We start from the raw sequence: 19724 nt of genomic DNA, 5'->3' as shown, positions 1-19724 counted from the left end.
ATCTATTTTTGTCATTAGTTGATGAATGTATTTTTCCCAGTTGCACCATAAGTTCCAAGAAGCAGGGACTAAGTCTGTTGTGCACCATTATATTCCCGAAGACTCACAAGTAGTAGAGGCTCAGCAATCAATTATTGAATGTTGTCTTTAAAGAAAAGTCAACTCTACTCTCTGAAACAGAATACAATAATTAAGCGATTTCTCCTTTCCTGCAAGGATGTATGCTAGCAAGAAAAATGCAATTCTCTGTACTCAATGATCATTTTCTAGGAAAACAGTCGTCACCTGCATGGTTGTATTTTAGTTTAACTGAGGAGGTTCTGTTCCAAAATGAAAATATTCCATATGAAAATATTGGTTTTAATGTATTAGGAAATTCTTGGGAAGTTGACAAGATGTACAGAATGTTTGACTCCAGCTACAGTAATAAGCCCTCATACTTTATAATACACAGAACTGACAAGCCTTCATGGCACAAATAGCAGGAAACCTAATGTGTGATGGCTAGCATGGTGTAGAGTTAGCACAGTGACATCATCAAAAAACCCGTGAAGTAGGGCAGAAATAGAGATGCAGATGCAGAAAATGGACGTGTAGACACGAGGTAGGGGAAAGATGGGGGTGGTGGGATGAATTGGGAGATTTGGATTGATATATACATATATACTACCAATTTTAAAATAGATAGCTAGTGGAAACCTGTAGTATAGCAAAGTGAGCTTAGCTCAGTGCTCTGGGGTGACCTAGATGGTGGGATCAGTGGTGAGAGGGAGGCTCAAGAGGGAAGGGATATATGTATACATATAGCCGACTCACTTTTTCGTACAGCAGAAACCAACACTGTAAAGCAACTATACCTCATGACTAGATAAATAAACATTTATATTTGCTAATATACAGGGGCTCATTATACATATGTTCTTTTGTGTCTTTAAAAATATTTGCAGAAAAAATCATCTTGCCTCTTTTAATCTGTTGCATAGTATTTCAATAACATAGTATTTAGTAGTATTTCATAATATGCATTACAATATTTTATTTAACTGATCCTCTCTTAATAAACACATAGATTATTACTTTTGTCCTTATTAAAAAATATCACTGAAGTAAATGCTAATACAACCTCCTATACTTCCCATCTCCTACCTAAGAACAGTAAGCTTACATTCTACTGAATTGAATCTGCAGTGCCTGGAAGTTGTAAAGCCTCTCATTATAATACTGAGTCATAATATTTGCTTTGCAGCTTTACCTCAAGTGAGCATTAAAATGTGACTTTTATATAGAAGTCAATTTCTGGAAGAATTACCATGTAAAAACATCAGGGAAAGGAGCCAATTAATTATTAAAGCAAATCTAAAACAATGTACCAAGATACACTGTTTTTATAAAAATAAAAAGTAACTAGTTTATAGACGTGTGAAGTGAAGTGAAAGTCACTCAGTCATGTTTGACTCTTTGCGAACCCATGGACTATACAGTCCATAGAATTCTCCAGGCCAGAATACTAGAGTGGGCAGCCTTTCCTTTCTCTAGGGGATCTTCCCAACCCAGGGATCGAACCCAGGTTTTCCACATTGCAGGCGGATTCTTTACCAGCTGAGCTATCAGGGAATCCCAATATATATCAGGGAATATATATGTAAACATATATATATATATATATATACTCACACACACACACACATATATATATATATTTCAGGGACTGTATCAGGGAATCCTAGTTTATAGACCTAGACCATCCTTAAAAACGTGCCACAAAGGCACTCTGGGCTTATTTTCATTCAGAGATGTTTACCTTCTCCATGAGGCAGTGAATTCTTTAAATAAACACAGAACCTGCATTTGAAAGCATGCATTCATCTGTTAGATTTTCCTGTTGAAATTTTTCTATAACAAAGTTCAAGACTTTGTTCAAAATGATACAAGCTTAATTTGACTTTAAAAAGTTTTTCCTCTTGAAAATTCCTGCGTATCTGGTTCTATCAAATATAAAACATGGGAAACTTTAAGCACCTATTCTTTTGGTTTTTTTTATCCAGCAACTCCAACATACAAGGCCCTTTTTGGCTAGGTACTCAAGAAGATGTAAAAAATTCAGAATTCTCGTCATCAAATCCCAACCTAGAATCTCTTCTATTTTTCCTTTGCTCTTGCTCTCAAGGAGCTTATTAAACTCTTGTGGGACAGAACATGGGCTTTTGAACTCAATTTGTGCAAAAATAACATTTTTGAGTGAAAGAACAGATCTCCTTTGACCAGTAAGAAAACTAAGGCTTATAGAGGTTAGTTTAAAAAGCATCTTAAAATAAAGGATATCTTTCCGGGTCTTTTAAGGGAATACACTGAAAACTGAGTCATTCTATCATTACAAGTCTGCACAGTCCAAAGGAGTCAAGACCTTGGAATGGTTTGGTTACTATCTCATGAATCACAGAGCAGGACCTGCTTCTGCCTCTCATTGTACTTCTGTACATTGCACTCATTGTACCCAGGAATCAAACTGGGGTCTCCTGTACTGCAGGTGGATTCTTTACCAACTTAGCTATCAAGGAAGCCCCACTGTACTTTCAGATGTGAAAAAAGACATTCTCCAACAGATGGAAGTCACTATGGGAGGAGAAATGTCTGTTTTTAGCATTTTATTGGAATTGCCATGCAGAGAAGAAAAAGCCGAAAAACATTCCTGCAAAATCAAGTTTCCATGTCAGTTCAGTTCAGTTGCTCAATTGTGTCTGACTGCGACCTCATGGACTGCTGCACGCCAGGCCTCCCTGTCCATCACCAACTCCCGGAGTTTACCTAAACTCTTGTCCATTGAGTCAGTGATGCCATCCAACCATCTCATCCTCTGTTGTCCCCTTCTCCTCCCGCCTTCAATCTTTCCCAGCATCAGGGTCTTTTCAAATGAGTCAGCTCTTCACATCAGGTGGCCAAAGTATTGGAGTTTCAGCTTCAACATCAGTCCTTCCAATGAACACTCAGGACTGATTTCCTTTAGGATGAACTGGTTGGATCTCCTTCTTGTTCAAGGGACTCTCAAGAGTCTTCTCCAACACCACAGTTCAAAAGCATCAATTCTTCGGTGCTCAGCTTTCTTTATAGTCTGACTCTCACATCCATACATGACTACTGGAAAAACCATAGCCTTAACTAGATGGAACTTTGTTGACAAAGTAATGTCTCTGCTTTTTAATATGTTGTCTAGGTTGGTCATAGCTTTCCTTCCAAGAAGCAAGCGTCTTTTAATTTCATGGCTGCAGTCACCATCTGCAGTGATTTTGGAGCCCAGAAAAATAAAGCCTACCACTATTTCCACTGTTTCCCTATCTATTTGTCATGAAGTGATGGGACTGGATGCCATGATCTAAATTTCCGTATACATTGGCTGAATTTACTGGGATAACTTTGAAAGTAGTAGACAAAGAAAGTGAAACTTCCTATTACGGTAATGATAGTAAGAGAGGTGGCAAAGCTAGTGTTTCCTTGGGCGTGGGCTGGATTGGAAAACCATTGCATCTGGGATGATTTTTTAATTCGTTTTTGTTCCCCACAAAATATCTTGTCCTTTTTAGGTGCTTAATAAGTATTTGTTCATTGACTTTTGCTTACTGCCTGGATAAAAGAGATATTACAGGTAATATTCAAACATAACATAAAATTTAATAATGAGAAAAAGAAACAGTACCTATACACAACCTGACTACAATAGTAATACTAAAGAAGGGCTTCCCTGGTGGCTCAGATGGTAAAGAATCCTTCTGCAATGTGGGAGACCTGGGTTTGATCCCTGGGTTGGGAATATCCCCGGGAGAAGGAAATGGCAACCCATTTCAGTATTCTTGCCTGGAGAATCCCCACGGACAGAGGAGCCTGGTGGGCTAAAGTCCATGGGGTCACAGAGTTTTGCCATGACTGAGAACACACATATTGCGTAGCTCTGTGTTTTTTTGTTGTTGTTGTTTTTTTCCTTTCAGTAAGCATTAGAAAGAGGCAAAATTTCTCTCTCTTAATACAAAGCCATCTATTGTGGCCACCTGACTTTCTACATAACACACAAAAAAAGACAAATGACACTGTTCTTGTCACTGTGAGGCTGGTGACACACCATAGCATGGCGGTTCCACCATGTGAACTGGCTGAATCAGAAATTCCCATCCAAGCAGAGGACTGTCACTGGTGTGTTTTAAGATGACAGAACGAGAGGAAAAGTGGAACGAACAGGGATTAACACTGAAGACGGGCCAATGCCCGGTTAGTATTTCACATGTATCGTTTCTATCTCATTCTTGTATAATCTTATGAGGTAGGTCGTCTTTCCTGGAGAAATTCAACATGGAAAATGACATATGAAGTATTGCACTGGGGCAGTAAGTCTCCTGTCTCCTACAAGGCCCTCCGAGGTAGCATTCAACTCCTTGGCAATTTAACCCTGGTTCTCCTTCAGCCCCTCTGTCTTGAAGGTCTAGAAACTTGCTTTGTTAGTTCACCCAGCATGGCCCCACTTCTCAGAGGTGAGAAGACTGGTATATATTGAGATGGATGTATATAAAATGAGAAAGCTGTCCTGAGTGTAAGAATATTCACTGTAAGCCAAACTACATGGGAAACAAAACATATACAGCAGGTTGCTTGGTAAGGAGGGAATGAAACAAAAGGAACTATATCTAAACGATAGCAACGCTGTTGATAGGAGCCCTTGCAACGGGAACAGAGTGACAACACTCCTCTATGTTAGGAATGATCTGAGTATTGGAGTTGGGCCATTCGAAACAGTTATCTAAGATTTCCTCTCCTCCCTGAAACTGAAAGTCACTCTGTTGTGTCCGAGTCTTTGAAACTCCATGGATAGTCCATGGAATTCTCCAGGCCAGAATACTGGAGTGGGTAGCCTTTCCTTTTTCCAGGGGGTCTTCCCAACCCAGGGATTGAACCCAGCTCTCCCACACTGCAGGCAGATTCTTTACCAGCTGAGCCACAAGGGAAGCCCAAGAATACTGAAGTGGATAGCCTATCCCTTCTCCAGCAGATCTTCCTGACCCAGGAATCGAACCGGGGTCTCCTGCATTACAGGCAGATTCTTTACCAACTGAGCTATCAGGGAAGGCCATCTCCTCCCAGACGGTGCCAATATTTCCTTCTGTGATCCTCCTTTCTGGTCTGCTTCCAGTGAGAACCAAATCCTGTTCTTATGAATACTTTCCTTATAGATATATATTAATATATCTTTATAGATATATATTATTACATTTGATCAGGTTGCAGTAAAGTCTTGCTTTTTAAGTAGTTATTTGGTCTCATCTTGAGGAAGTGGTTTTTAAGCTTTTTGAATCATAAACTCCTTTAAGAGTGTTTTGAAAGATAAAGAGTTTCTTTCCAGAAAAAGCCATGTTCACAAATATACATTATTTCCAGAAGTCTAGAAACTCATGCTTCAATTCAAGGTTTAAAATCATTGCTTAAGATAAATTTGCACAGTGCTCTGATCCATTACATATTGACATCGGGTGTAACAGTCAGAGTTCCTGGCATCTATGATCCTTATGAATTGGTATCAATTTCACTTCATAAATAAGAAAACTGAAGCTCAGAGAGGTGCAATGATTTGCTCTAGGGCCAGTAAAGGGCAGATTAAGGAATTTATCAATGTCTACAGTAGGTATAAGACTACCTTTTTAAGATTACTCTTTATAAGTGAAAATCACATCTCAAATTCAAAAAATCAAAAAGGAGTAGAGAAAGAGGGAAATGGGAAATTTTATAAATTTTGAGCATCTAAAGAGGGTCACATGTTGTTTCTTTTAATCAGTAAAGACTAGATTAAATTATGATTATCCCCATTTTATTGAAGAGTAGAAATTACCTGAAGTTAATAACTTGCTCACATTTTCTTAGCTATAAGAAATGGATGCAACTAGAATTTGAACAGGAAGCTGTGTTTCAGAGGTTGTGCTATTATCTACCCTGTGTTATGTCTGGTCACAGCCTGAGCATCACTGGCTTCATCCATCTCTACTGGGCATCTCAGAGTGAAGTTGCCAGCAGAGTTGAGGATTACTATCTTGAAGGAACTCTGAACCTTCAAGTTCAAGAGAGTCCGAGGCCAGGGTGACCCTCAAATGATGGGACGTAGGAGATGCATATGCTTTCATTCAGTATTTCAAAAAGATGTGAAATGGTTTATATTTTACTTCAGAAATGGTCCATCTCTGCATTTTCCTTTTGGATTGTGCTACATTTTGATTAGGCAACAAAGACTTCTATTCCTCTAGTAATAAGTAGTGATTAATCACAATCACCTGTCACACTTAATTTAGCATTCAATTCCATGAAAAGATCGTGTACACGCTCCAAGGTGAAATTTACATTTTAATGTTCACAGATAAAGAAGTATAGCAGTATGTGTTACATTTTTTCCCACTATGAAAATAATTTTCGGGATTTAGACTGTTAAATAATCATTCCTTTTATGAGACTAGCTCTAAAGATACATATAAATTTTGAAATCTATAGTATTACTTAGCAATTTTAGTGCTTTACTTTTGCAGCCAATCATGGAAGACTTGCTTTTATAGCTTTCTCTGCAGAGTCATCTTAATTATAGGGAAATTCTTTTACAAATGGCTATCCATTTACAGTGCTTCAGCTGGAATCAAACATTGGTTTTATTGGAAATGATGAAAAATTACTCTTCCTGGGACACAGAGTTAAGAATTATGATTGGAAGTGAACTGTATTCTTTTAGCTTTAGGAAAATTTAAAATATCCTATTATTTCCTTCTAAACAGTTTATCCCAAGAAGGTGTAGTAAAGCATAAACCTTAAAGATTCTAGAAAAGTTTTCAAGGGGAAAGGTATCATACCAGTTATGTGAGTCAATCAACACATTTAACTAATACATGTGTTTCACCCAACTCACAGCAAATAGGGAGCAAGCCTGGATAAGAAGTCCGTCTATGGACTGCCATTGTACCCTTTCAGTCTCACTCTGCTTTGAATGTTATTTTCTTCTTCTTCTGTTAGCCAAATAGCTCACAGGGCTGGGAATGTGCTCTAGCCCTAAGGACAGGAACTTCTTTGAGTCTCTGTTCATATTAATAGCACTCATGACACCCTGGCACCATGTTACATATTCACTTGGCTATTGTCTTTCTCCTAGAAAGAATATAAGTTCCATGAAGGTAAAGAATCTGTGGGCTCATATCTCCAAAGAAGACATACGGATGGCTAACAAACACATGAAAAAATGCTCAACATCACTCATTATTAGAGAAATGCAAATCAAAACCACAATGAGGTACCACTTCACACCAGTCAGAATGGCTGCGATCCAAAAATCTGCAAGCAATAAATGCTGGAGAGGGTGTGGAGAAAAGGGAACCCTCCTACACTGTTGGTGGGAATGCAAACTAGTACAACCACTATGGAGAACATTGTGGAGATTCCTTAAAAAATTGCAAATAGAACTGCCATATGACCCAGCAATCCCACTGCTGGGCATACACACCGAGGAAACCAGAATTGAAAGAGACACATGTACCCCAATGTCCATCGCAGCACTGTTTATAATAGCCAGGACATGGAAACAACCTAGATGTCCATCAGCAGATGAATGGATAAGAAAGCTGTGGTACATATACACAATGGAGTATTACTCAGCTGTTAAAAAGAATACATTTGAATCAGTTCTGATGAGATGGATGAAACTGGAGCCGATTATACAGAGTGAAGTAAGCCAGAAAGAAAAACACCAATACAGTATACTAACACATATATATGGAATTTAGAAAGATGGCAATGATGACCCTGTATGCAAGACAGCAAAAAAGACATAGATGTGTATAGTGGACTTTTGGACTCAGAGGGAAAGGGAGAGGGTGGGATGATTTGGGAGAATGGCATTGAAACGTATACTATCATGTAAGAATCGAATCGCCAGTGTATGTCCGACGCAGGATACAGCATGCTTGGGGCTGGTGCACGGGGATGACCCAGAGGGATGTTGTGGGGAAGGAGGGGGGTTCATGTTTGGGATCGCATGTACACCCGTGGTGGATTCATGTCAATGTATGGCAAAACCAATACAGTATTGTAAAGTAAAATAAAGTAAAAAAAAAAAAAAAAAAAAAAAAGAATCTGTGGGCTGTAATAGTGTCTGGTATATAGTGCATGTTGGCATGCTAAGTCGCTTCAGTCATGTCCAACTTTTTGTGATCCCAAGGACTATAGCTCACCAGGCTTCTGTGTCCAAGGGCTTCTCCAGGCAAGAATACTAGAGTGGGTTGCCATATCCTCCTCCGGGAGATCTTCCTGATCCAGAGATCAAACCCTTATCTCCTGTGGCTCCTGCACTGCAGGCAGATTCTTTACTGCTGAGGCTGAGTCATCAAGGAAGCCCGTGGTATATATAGCAGGATTCAATAAATATCTGATAAAGGAAGTTTTGAATTTAACTTTGAATTTCTCCCATAGCTCATATTTTATTCTCTAAGAGACTATGTTTACTTTACCTAGAATTAAAAAAAGAAATATCTTAATATCTTCTAGGTATAAGATTTCTTAAATAAGAAGTCATAGAAGAAAAAATTGATAAATTCTTCTACACTTAAATTGTGTTTTGATGACAAATGGAATACTAACAATGGAATATTCTTCAGCCTTTAAAAAGGAGATTTTGACACACGCTACAACATAGATGAACCTTGAAGATATTGTGCTAAGTGAAAACAGGTCCAGCACAACAAGACACATATTGTATAGTTTTACTGTAGGAGGCACATAGTCAAATCCATAGAGATAGAAAGTAGAATGACTCTTGCCAGGGGCTGGTAGAAGTGGAGGATAGAAAGTAATTGTTTAATAGGTATGGAGTTTCAGTTTGAGAAGATGAAAAACGTTCTGGAAATGAACCGCAGTAATGGTTGAACAACAGTTCCCTAGTGGCTCAGTGGTAAAGAACCTGCCTGTCAATGCAGGAGATGGTAATGGCAACCCACTCCAGTATTCATATCTTAAACTGTTATGCAATTTCCCAAAGCAAGTGTCTATCATATGATATATATCAATGATATCTTTCAGAGAAGTATAGGGGCTTCAGACAATCCCCAATATTGTATATTTTAAGCTGGGTGGCAGGCATGTGGATGTCTTATTATTCTTTAAAACATAAATATCTACTCTGCATACTTGTATTTCACACAGACTATTTATTAACAATTAAATAAACGAAATTAATGACAATATGCAGTACCCAAAGCATAGAGCTTAACTATCTTTCATCCATTTTGGTCCAAAAATTTTGTTAAAAATTTTAGGTCTCTCTCCTTGCTAGGTTCTTACATTTTCTTCTTTTTTTAATTTACAAAAAAAGATACAGAGCTTAAAAAAGTAATTTTACTCAACGTAAAGATCTCAACTTTTATTTTGTCCATTAAAAAGACTGAGCCCCCTGGGAGCCAATCTGCCATGAAGAGAGTGAAATCCTCCACTGATCTTAAATTGTTATACAATTTCCCCATGTAAGTGTCTATCATATGATAACACAAGAGAGAGAGAAATGGAGGATCATAAATAAATAGAGAATAAAACTTCAAGTTTCAGGGCATTACTGGGACAGATAACTAAGCAAGCATAACTCTGATATAATAAATTACTTGAACTGCTTAAAAGAGTGGGCTACATAAATCTCCATTTTACTAGAGGAGCTGCAGAATCCAAATGTACCATAAAGAGTAGAAAATCTCTTGCGAGTGCTAACTGAAACTCCGCATCAGATCTGAAGAGCCGAGGGCCATTTAGATATATGCCATAAGCTTACATACACAAACACCAAGAGCAACCTTTTCCTCTTGGTGCATGAATGTAGCTGTCCATGTGAAAGTAGAGTTATTTGTGTTATGGCTGGACGTGGGAGCGATGGTAAGATGTTAGCAAGAATGAGGGCCAAGAGTTAAAAAAAAAACATGAGAACTGCCAAGAAATGCCCTATTTTACATTTTCTTCTACCAGGGTAAACAAATTATTCCGGGTACACTGACAATGTGACACATAACTATTTAGTTCATATTCATCATTGTATTTACTACTCAAATAACATCCTTGATAGGTATTACTTTTCCTATTTTATATATGGAGGGAAGGAGGGAAAGAGAGAAAGAAACTTCCCAGAGAGACAGTGCAAGTAAATGGGCCCGCTGGAATGCAAACCCAGTTCATCTCACTCAAAGTCCAGTACTTTGGCCATTATACTCTTTACGACTGCCTTAAAATATAGTTTCTAAAAACGACAGAAAAAATTATTAGTAAGACAAGAATCAATCAGCCAGGTTAATAGCTCTCCCCTCCACTTTAAAGGTTTTTCCTATCTTTTGGGCCATCTTCCCACTAATCTACCAGTTCTTTTCTAAGATGAACCAAGGAAATAAAATATGAAACCAACCTGTCAATTTATCTTTAAGATGTCTTAGGACCCCTCCCTCCCCTCCCCTGTCTGTCTTTCTCTTCTTTCCTTCCTCCCTTCTTCCTTTTCTTCCTTCTTTCTTTTCTTTCTGTCTCAACTGTATTCCTATATCTTTATTTACAACTCACAGAAAGCGCAGGTGGTATAGTGCTGGTCCAGAGTGGGAGCTTTGGAGTAAGAATGTCTGGTGACAAGTCCAGGGGCAATACTTATAGCTTTGTGCCCTTGGCATTTTACATAACTTCTCTGTGCCTTAATTTCTTTGTAAAATGGGGATAATATCTCATAGTGTGTGACTGCGAGGATTACATATATAATGCATCTAAAGTACTGAGTGGTTTCTGGCACATAATAGGAGCTTAACATTAGGTATTACTATTAGCAGTAAATAAACATATTCACACATACATATGTATTGCATCAGTTCAGTTCAATTCAGTTGCTCAGTTGTGTCCAACTCTTTGTAGCCCCATGGACTGCAGCACTCCAGGCTTCCCTGTCCATCACCAGCTGCTGAAGCTTGCTCAAACTCACGTCCATTGAGTCAGTGATGCCATCCAATTGCATAGATACAAATAAATGACTATGACTATGACCGATATACTAATGATATATACAACCATTTGTATTATTACAATTATTAATTGAATATTATAATTATATAGACAATAACAATTATTGTATGCAATATGGTTATGTCACTAGTATATTAGTTACAGTCATAGCTGGCATTTATAGCATTCATATTACTTGTTAGTACTTACTATAGTATTTATTAATAGTTATACTCTTTTAATGTACTAACTGTTGAGGATACCACTATCAGTGTACTCAGGCCTTGGGGGAGAAGGCAGGAGCATAGAGACAAGGTCTCTGGGCTGAAAAGGATTAGGAAGACCTTCTGGAGGAGGCTTGAACTGGGTATCGAAGTGGGAGTGGGAGACAGATATACAAAGAAGGCGTGTGTGTTGGGGAGTGCGGGTATTTCAGGCAAGAGAGAATGGCATTCGTGAAACTGCACAGCACAAAGGAGCAAACTGGACAGGGTGGTCTGAGGGCAGGACATCAGTGTCACGGGACCAATCACAGTGCAGCAATCGAAGAGGCGACCAAATTGAGGTGGGTCCACAGGGACGGCGCGGCAAGGAGAAAATGACTCTTTCAGACAGGCAGGCTGTGAAGAGATTATGTACTCGTTCTAGGAGTTAGGACCATAGCAAAGACGGAGTCATCATCCAATATAAAATGTCCACTTGAACTGTGATCCAATTCTTCATTTTTAAATGTTTGTATTTTCTAGTTAGGAAAGTCTATAGCTTCAAAGACAAAGAAAACATCTGCACCAATTATCCACACTGCCTTGTTTCTATTAAAAATCGCTACATATGAGAATGAGCAAAATCTGCTTCCTCGTGACACAAGGAACTGGGTGAATTTTGTACAAGCATAGTTATATCAGTAAGAATTAAAGTAGAAGCTGGGACAAACTCTAAGGAAACAGAATTAAAGGGCACCATTCTTTTTCCTGTCAATCCTGAACTACCAGTAACTTGAATATGTGGTGTGCCTTTCCACACACCCATGGGCCTCTCTCTAGAATGCTAGCCCTTCACTCTTTCTGGCCTGATCTCTCCTATTTGGCCTTCAAAATTCAGTTGCAAGGTCATTTTCTCTGAGAGCCTTCTCCAATCTTCCAACCTGGTTTTGCTGCCTATTCTTTCCGTCTCAGACATAACGCATTCTTTTATCTTAGTACTAGCCACACTGAAGTACAATTATTCTTGAATGACCAATAAACTATAATGTTCTTGAAGGCAGGCATTATGGTTCTTTAGATCAGAGACCCCTAATTCCAACTACATTACTCAGAGCATATTTGTCACCAAATAAATTCCAATAGTTTGTAGATTCACCCTCAGACAAGCATAGTTTGAAAAATAAATTTATCACTCTTAGAATAACAAGAGACTTTAAATAACAGATTCCTTGTTTTTCCACCTCAAAACTATTAATAGATTATGTGGCAAAATGCCCTGAGACACCCAAGGTAGGACAGAAATTCCAGACAATATTTCTCAAAGTTGCTGTGGGGAGTATTAAGAATCTTTTCTTTCTTCTGTCCACTGAAGCTCTACTTTGGCTTTCCAATCAGACTACCTTCAAATCAATAGTTATGATTTTTCATTATTGTGAAAGGACAACTCTCTCATCCACGAAATAGTCTGTTACAAGCACTGCTGGATCATTTTCTCTACATATGAGCACTAAAAACTAAAAGAGGGGACTATTCAAGGGATAAATGATTCAAGTGAAAGAAGCCATGGAAAGCTTCGCCATTAATCTTTCAAGAGAACCTTCTCTCTGGTTCTCTCAAAGCACATTTTCCATGCTAAGGGAAAAAAAAATTACTTGAATTTCAAGGCAAAAACAGACAAAATATTGCCAGGAAATAGTTGCAAATCCCATTGGGAGGAAAAGGTCCTTATATTGGATTGACCAAAAGGTTCATTTGAGATTTTCCATAACATCTTACGGAAAAATCTGAATGAGCTTTTTGGCCAACCCAATACTATAAGAATGGAAGACCATTATAGCGAATTGTGCAATGAAAAAAGCCACTGCAAAGAGAGGCAATAACTGTATTTTAGAGGATCATCCACATTTCTGTACTGTACCTAAGATATGCTAGAGTAGGCTGAGAGCATATAGCAAATACAGTCCCATCTCCCCCCTCCTTTTAGACATACACAGCTTTATCTGACACATTAAGGTAGGAATCTTTTAGGGTTGTTTGTCAGTTTTGTTCAGTTCACTTAACTATGTCAGGTTCTGTGAAACAGTAATAACTGAGAGTGTTGATGCCTCAGAGAACTAACTCAGAAACAGACACTGCAGTCAGACGTGTGAGCTCAAACAACTGCACAGGTCCTGCCACCAGCTGGTGGGGGCTCTGAGAAAACTGCGAAATATGTGAGGTGAGTCTTACATGTGAAATATGTAAAGTGAGTTAACATAGAAGTGACTCATACACAGTAACGTGTGAGGTGAGCCTTACATGATGAGCCTAAGTGAGGCCCACTGACTGAAGACGTGGTGGGCACGGGTCTCTGAGAAGTTGCCCCAAAGACATCATCAGTTGAGAATTTTGTAAGGATTCCCAGGGGTTTCCCAGGTGGCACTAGTAGTAAAGAACAAGCCTACCAATGCAGGAGACGTAAGAAAGGGGGGTTCGATCCTGGGTCAGGAAGATGCCCTGGAGGAGGGCATGGCAGCCCACTCCAGTATTCTTGCCTGGAGAATCCCATGGACGGAGGAGCCTGGTGGGCTGCCGTCCATAGGGCTGCAGAGTCGGACAGAACTGAAGCAACTGAGCACACGTGCAAGCGAAAGGATTCTCAAAGGTGTTGCTGTTATGAGCCATCTCTCTCCCTCATTTCAGACATACCTTAGAAGGGCCTCAGTGTCTTCAAGCCCTGGCAACGTGTAGATCGTGTTCAGGTTGATCTGATGAAGAGGAAGTAAATAGTACCACTCGCTAGTCTGAGTGAGAAAATCATAAACTAGATCAATGACAACAGCAAAGACGCAGGGGAGGGCAGCAGTTTCTGTACTGTAGACAGGACGGGTATGGCCTAGAACTGGAAGGGAAGAGTCATGGAGCCACAGGTGACACACGATTCAAGTAGAGCAGCAGTACTCCATCCGCTGTGTCACCCTTCCACAAGGGGCGACTCCGCGCCCTCAGGGCCCGCTTACAAGGGAGGCTGACGACGGCAGACAAGACATCAACCAGTCTAGCGGGGAGGAGACCAGGCAGTGAGCAGGGTCTACTCAAGCAGTGCAGTGCTGCCCTGGGTAATGCTGCAGGTGCTAAAGGAAGACCCAAGAGGAGCAACTAAGCTGGCCTTTAGGAGGAGAGAGAGAAAAGTGAGGTCAGAACGCAGAGTTTACCACAAGAAGGGGAGGGGAAGGAGGAGAGAACTCCAGCGAGAGGAAAGAGCGGGCGAAAGGTCCAAAGGCAAGAAGTGGCGAGGCAGTTCACGATGGGACAAGGAGCGCAGCGTGCGGGCAAGTGTGTGTGTGAGTGTGATGCATGTGAGTGTGTCTGGGGTGTGTGTGCATGTATGTGTGTGAGTGGTGTGCGTGTGTGTGCATATGGTATGGTGTGTGCATGATGCATAGCATGTATATGTTTTGTGGTGTGTCTGGGGGGTGTGTATGTATGTGTGTGAGTGGTGTGCGTGTGTGGTGTGTGCATATGGTGTGGTGTGTGCATGATGTATAGCATGTGTATGTTTTGTGGTGTGTCTGGGGTGTGTGTGCACGTATGTGTGAGAGGTGTGCGTGTGTGTTGTGTGCATATGGTGTGGTGTGTGCATGATGTACAGCATGTATATGTTTTGTGGTGTGTCTGGGGTGTGTGTGTACGTATGTGTGTGAGAGGTGTGCATGTGTGGTGTGTACATATGGTGTGGTGTGGGTATGATGTATAGCATGTATATGTTTTGTGGTGTGTCTGGGGTGTGTGTGTATGTATGTGTGTGGGGACAGCAGAGATGAAGACCTGAAGCTAGACTGGTAGCTCCCGCAGCACACGCACGACAGAGGCAGACTTGTGCTTTCGAAGATGCTTCTAGCTGCAGGGTGGAGAATAGGCTGGAGGGGACCAGGCAAGGCCCAGGGCGCGGTTAGGAATCTAAGTAATCTGAAAACCAGCATTTAGAAATCATCAAGATTGATTCTGAAGTCCATCTGGAAGAATACATGAAAGAGAACAAGCATGACTCCTTCTAAGCCCTCCACCCTCTATTCTAGTCAAGACACAAAGTCCATTTTAAAACTACTGTAATTAAAATAGAGTGATAAAAGTGCTGAAGTGGTATAGACAGATGAATGGAACAAAAAGTCAAGAAATAGCCTAAGTATAAATGGGAATTAGGTTATTGTTAAGACGGCAAGTAGCATCCTTTTAAAAAATAATTAGAAAAAATAATAAAAATAATCAGGCTTCCACCATACCTAACAACCAAATAGATTCTAGGTAAAGCTTTAAAAATAGGTACAGAATTTTAAAAGGTAAAAATAATTACTAAGCAATTCACAAGAAAACAAACGCTAAATAAACACAGATACCAATTTTTACCTAGCAGATTGGCAGTAATTTCAAAAGCTCATAATATCCACAAACAGTGAGATTATAGGGAAATAAAGATGCTTCTACTCCACTGGTGAGACTATACAAAATTGGTACGTCTTTTCTGGAAGATGATTTAACAGTATAAAACAAATACTTGAAAATATACCATTTTACCTAAACACTCTATTCCTAGGAATTTATCCTAAGGAAATAATTGAATAACCACACAAACATGTGTATATAATGGTGGCAACTGCAACATTTTGAATAATAAAGATATTGTTGCTGTTTAGTGGCTAAGTCATGTCCTACTCTTTTGCGACCCCATAGACTATAGCCCGCCAGGCTCCTCTGTCTGTGGGGTTCTCCAAGTAAGAATACTGGAGCCGGTTGCCCTTCCCTTCTCCAGGGGAGCTTCCCAACCTAGGGACTGAACCCGTGTCTCCTGCATTGCAGGTGGACTCTTTACCACTGAGCTATCAGGGAAGCCCAGTAAAGATATTAATGACCACTAAAATGTGATGAGTGAGACAATGAATTCTGCAAAGGTAAAGAATTATTTTAATGACATGAAAAAATGACATTCATAATATATTGGCAATAAACAAGGTTGTGGTACTGTGTGGATATTACAATTCTATTATATATTTGTATATAGAAAGGAGAAATTTACATAGACTCACTGACAGTTGCTTTCTCTGGTTTTGGGATTATGGTTGGTTTCTGTTTTTGTCTTAGGTGTTTTATGAAAATTTCTTGCCAAGAGTATATATTACTTTTATTATCATGAAAAGTACAAAGTCTATTTCCCTTTGCAAAGAAGTGTCAAGAACAGCACTGAGGGTGGAGTTAATAATTCAAGAGGAGAGCAAGTGCCTGCATCACATTCCCAGCCATTGACAAGGGCCAGCTAGATGGTGTTTCCTCTCTGGATCCAAGGAGAAACACTGACACAGAACAACTCTTTCTACCACAGAACCTCAAAAGAAGAATGAAAATCCTTGGCACGAAAACCAGCAGCATTACTGAATAAATTACAATATATTTTGCACTTCAATTGCATAGATAATGTAGATACTCAAACCACAGTTTCAGAAGCAATCCTCACATCATGTCTGCCCATTTATCAAACCATGTCAAATACCATAGCCAGTACAACTTAGCTTTGAGGAACATGGTTTTTTCTGGTGTAGGACTATGTCCCATTCATAGGAATCCTCACGTTACTCTGTTTTTTTCACTTATGAAACAATAAGAAGTTGTTTCATGTACTAACTTTACATATCAAGCACTAACATGGTAGATATCTTTTTCATAAAAAATCTAAGACTGAAATCAATAAATATCACCTTGCTTTTGTAACACAATATTCTTTTGTATACATAATCTAAAGGTTCCAACAAACCATGCTCAGTGGAAAAGCAGGCATTTTTATATTATTATTCCTATTTATATAGAAAAAACTTCCTATCAGAGTTTATTGTCCCAAGGGTTTCTCAATCAGCCACAATTCAGCTTCACACCCAGTATTGCTTTCATAGTGGCATTTTTTTTTTTTGGCTGTACCCCATGGCATGTGAGATCAGCTCTCCAGCCAGGGATCGAGTCTGTGCTGCCAGCAATGGAGAGTCTAAACCACTGGACCGCCGGGGAAGTCCATGGTGTATAACTTTTTTCAGCTTCAAATATGAATGACTGTTTTTCAATGAGAAATACTGGAGCTGACCAATTTTATTTTTCTGCCTCATATATAATATAGAATTGAATAATTATGGAGATGTCAAGTTCAGTCTTCTCATCATATTGACAAAGAAACTAAACCCCAGGGAGACCAAGCAACTCTTCTCACATCTCAAGGGTCATTAGCAGGATGGGAGCCAGACCTCAGTCCCCTTTCTCTATTATAAGTGCTCACTGCGTTGCAGAGAGTCTGAGCACCCTATAGCCATCGCAAAGTACAGACTGCGCCACACACACTTAGTCCCACAATAAGCCTGAGAGGAATGATGCTGATGTCGGTTAATATCATTCTCATTGCATAAAGGGGTAATTGTCACTTGGAGAATTCAAGTGACTGTGGAACACTTTTAGCCACAAAGCCCAAGGCTTTATGCCAAGGCCAGAACTTTCACTCTCTGAAATCAAGACTGGGATGTGTTTTTTTCTAGTTAACTCTCAATTTGAAGGAATCCACTGCTGAAAAAGTTTTGGAAACTTAAATTTATATAGCAATCTGATAAAAACACTCACATACTGTAAGAGTTGTTATTTCCCAAGGAAGAATATCTTTTAGATCATATATCTTCTCAAAGCATCAGCTTTCTACAGATAAATTAAAAATTGAAGTCAGAGAATAATGAAAGCTTACCCCTGTTTAGTTTAGCAAGAAATTCAAGAGGGCTCTGATCCAGGTTAACCTTAGTATCATTAATTTCAGGAAGCTCACAGCTTAAATGGAAATCATCAATGTAAGCTTCTAGGGCTTCGGAGGCAGAAGAATATGGCTTTTCTTTGTATTGGATGGAGCCATCAACATTAAAAGCAATACTGTTGAGGACTAAAGATGCTGGAGCAGAAGATTCAGAAGTGCTAAAGTGATGTTTCTTAACTGACTTTGCCATTGCTTTCTCAAATGGGCTGCAAGGTCCATTCATTTTCCAAAAATCTCTAGACATAAAAAAAGGTATACATGATTTCAGTTAATACAGGAATGGGTGATAATACTCACAGAATCCTTGCTAATCTTTGTATCCTATATATTTGCTTTTTTACAAATGAAATTATTTTTATTCCTCTTTATGTTTTATGAACAGTACACTCTCAAGCAATGCTTGTTGATTGACAGTTTCACTGCCATGGCCACAAGTGTGAACTGGGACTTTAGAAACATGAGGGAACTAAGGAGCGAAGCCTTGTTGGGTAAAGCACAAAACAGAGGGCTTGCCTTCCTGTGCTTTTAGTTTTCCTCAACTGTGTAAGTAGTTCTGGAATCTTGAGATAAATTTATTCACCACATGAAGACACGACAAGCCTTCAGAATCATGAGAGAGTCTTCATTCCATACACTTGTTCCCACCACATTGATGAGGCAGGGAAAGCCGCATGTGAAGACAAGAAGACGGCCACAGTGGGCCCTGGCACAACAGTGATGGCAGAGACCAGGGAACAAGAGGATGTGAGTGCAGAAAGGAGTAGGATTTAGTGTGGGCATTGGGCCCTGTGACCTTGTCACTCTGACCTCAGTGCAAGATTTTAGCAGCTGCGGACCTCTTTATTACCATCTTGCATGAACCACTTACTCTCTACAATAACTATTAAAAACAGTACCCTCATTTTCAAAACAAGATTATAGTAATACATGGAGAATAAGTATCTTGTTCAAAGCTAAAGGGAAACAACAGCCAAGGTTAATAGCCAAGGTTGAACCTCAGCAGTCAGATTCCCAGGTTGAACTTAACCACTGCACTTGACTACCAGACCATTGCCCCACATGTGCCGAAATGGCCTGTGTAACCTGTAATGTAACTTGTAATCTCTAAATGTCAGCCACATCTAAAGTGCCAGCAAGGTCTACCAAGGTTGGGTGCCTAAATTCTGAGGAATGCTTAGAGAGTAGTCACTGGTGTGTGCAAGGGGAAAAGCCGTTTATTTGATAATAGTATATATATAAGTGTCAAAGAGAGAGTACTCACTTTTTGAGTCTTTGAAATTCAAGTGGATATGCTGAATTTTCAGAATGTTACATTATATGACATCATAATACTTACAATTTTCACCTGCGGAATGTTTTTCTAGTTTCCTCTAATGTAATGGAGTTAAATAGAAGCCTTTGACAACCAGAATAAAACTATGGATCATCTTCCTACAAAAATGCACGTTAGTATAAACAAACACAATGGGTTCTAGGATTCCAGAAGCTCACGCATGCCCCTGCCCCCATGAATGCTAAATTAAGAACTTCCATCTAAAGAAAGTGATTGGTGGGGAAAGAAACGGAGGGAAGGAAGGACAGCTAGGAAAAGAATGATCAGAAGATCCTTACCAGGGGTGGAACAAGCTAACCTCATATTACACATTCTTGGAGATACAATGATAAAAAATCTTTTGACTTTAAAGGCCCAGCTC

At 39.5% G+C, this 19724-nt stretch overlaps 1 protein-coding gene across 2 annotated transcripts in view; it reads right to left on the bottom strand.

Moving 5' to 3' along the window:
* Nucleotides 1-19724, bottom strand: part of GRIP1 (glutamate receptor interacting protein 1) — a 316084-nt gene that overhangs the window by 255801 nt on the left and 40559 nt on the right. The gene's annotated exons all lie outside the window — the stretch shown is intronic.

The sequence above is a fragment of the Capra hircus genome, chromosome 5 (assembly GCF_001704415.2).
Source record: "Capra hircus breed San Clemente chromosome 5, ASM170441v1, whole genome shotgun sequence".
NCBI classification, from domain to species: Eukaryota; Metazoa; Chordata; class Mammalia; order Artiodactyla; family Bovidae; genus Capra; species Capra hircus.
Note: the sequence above shows the minus strand (reverse complement) of the source record. Positions and strands in the feature narration are given on the sequence as shown.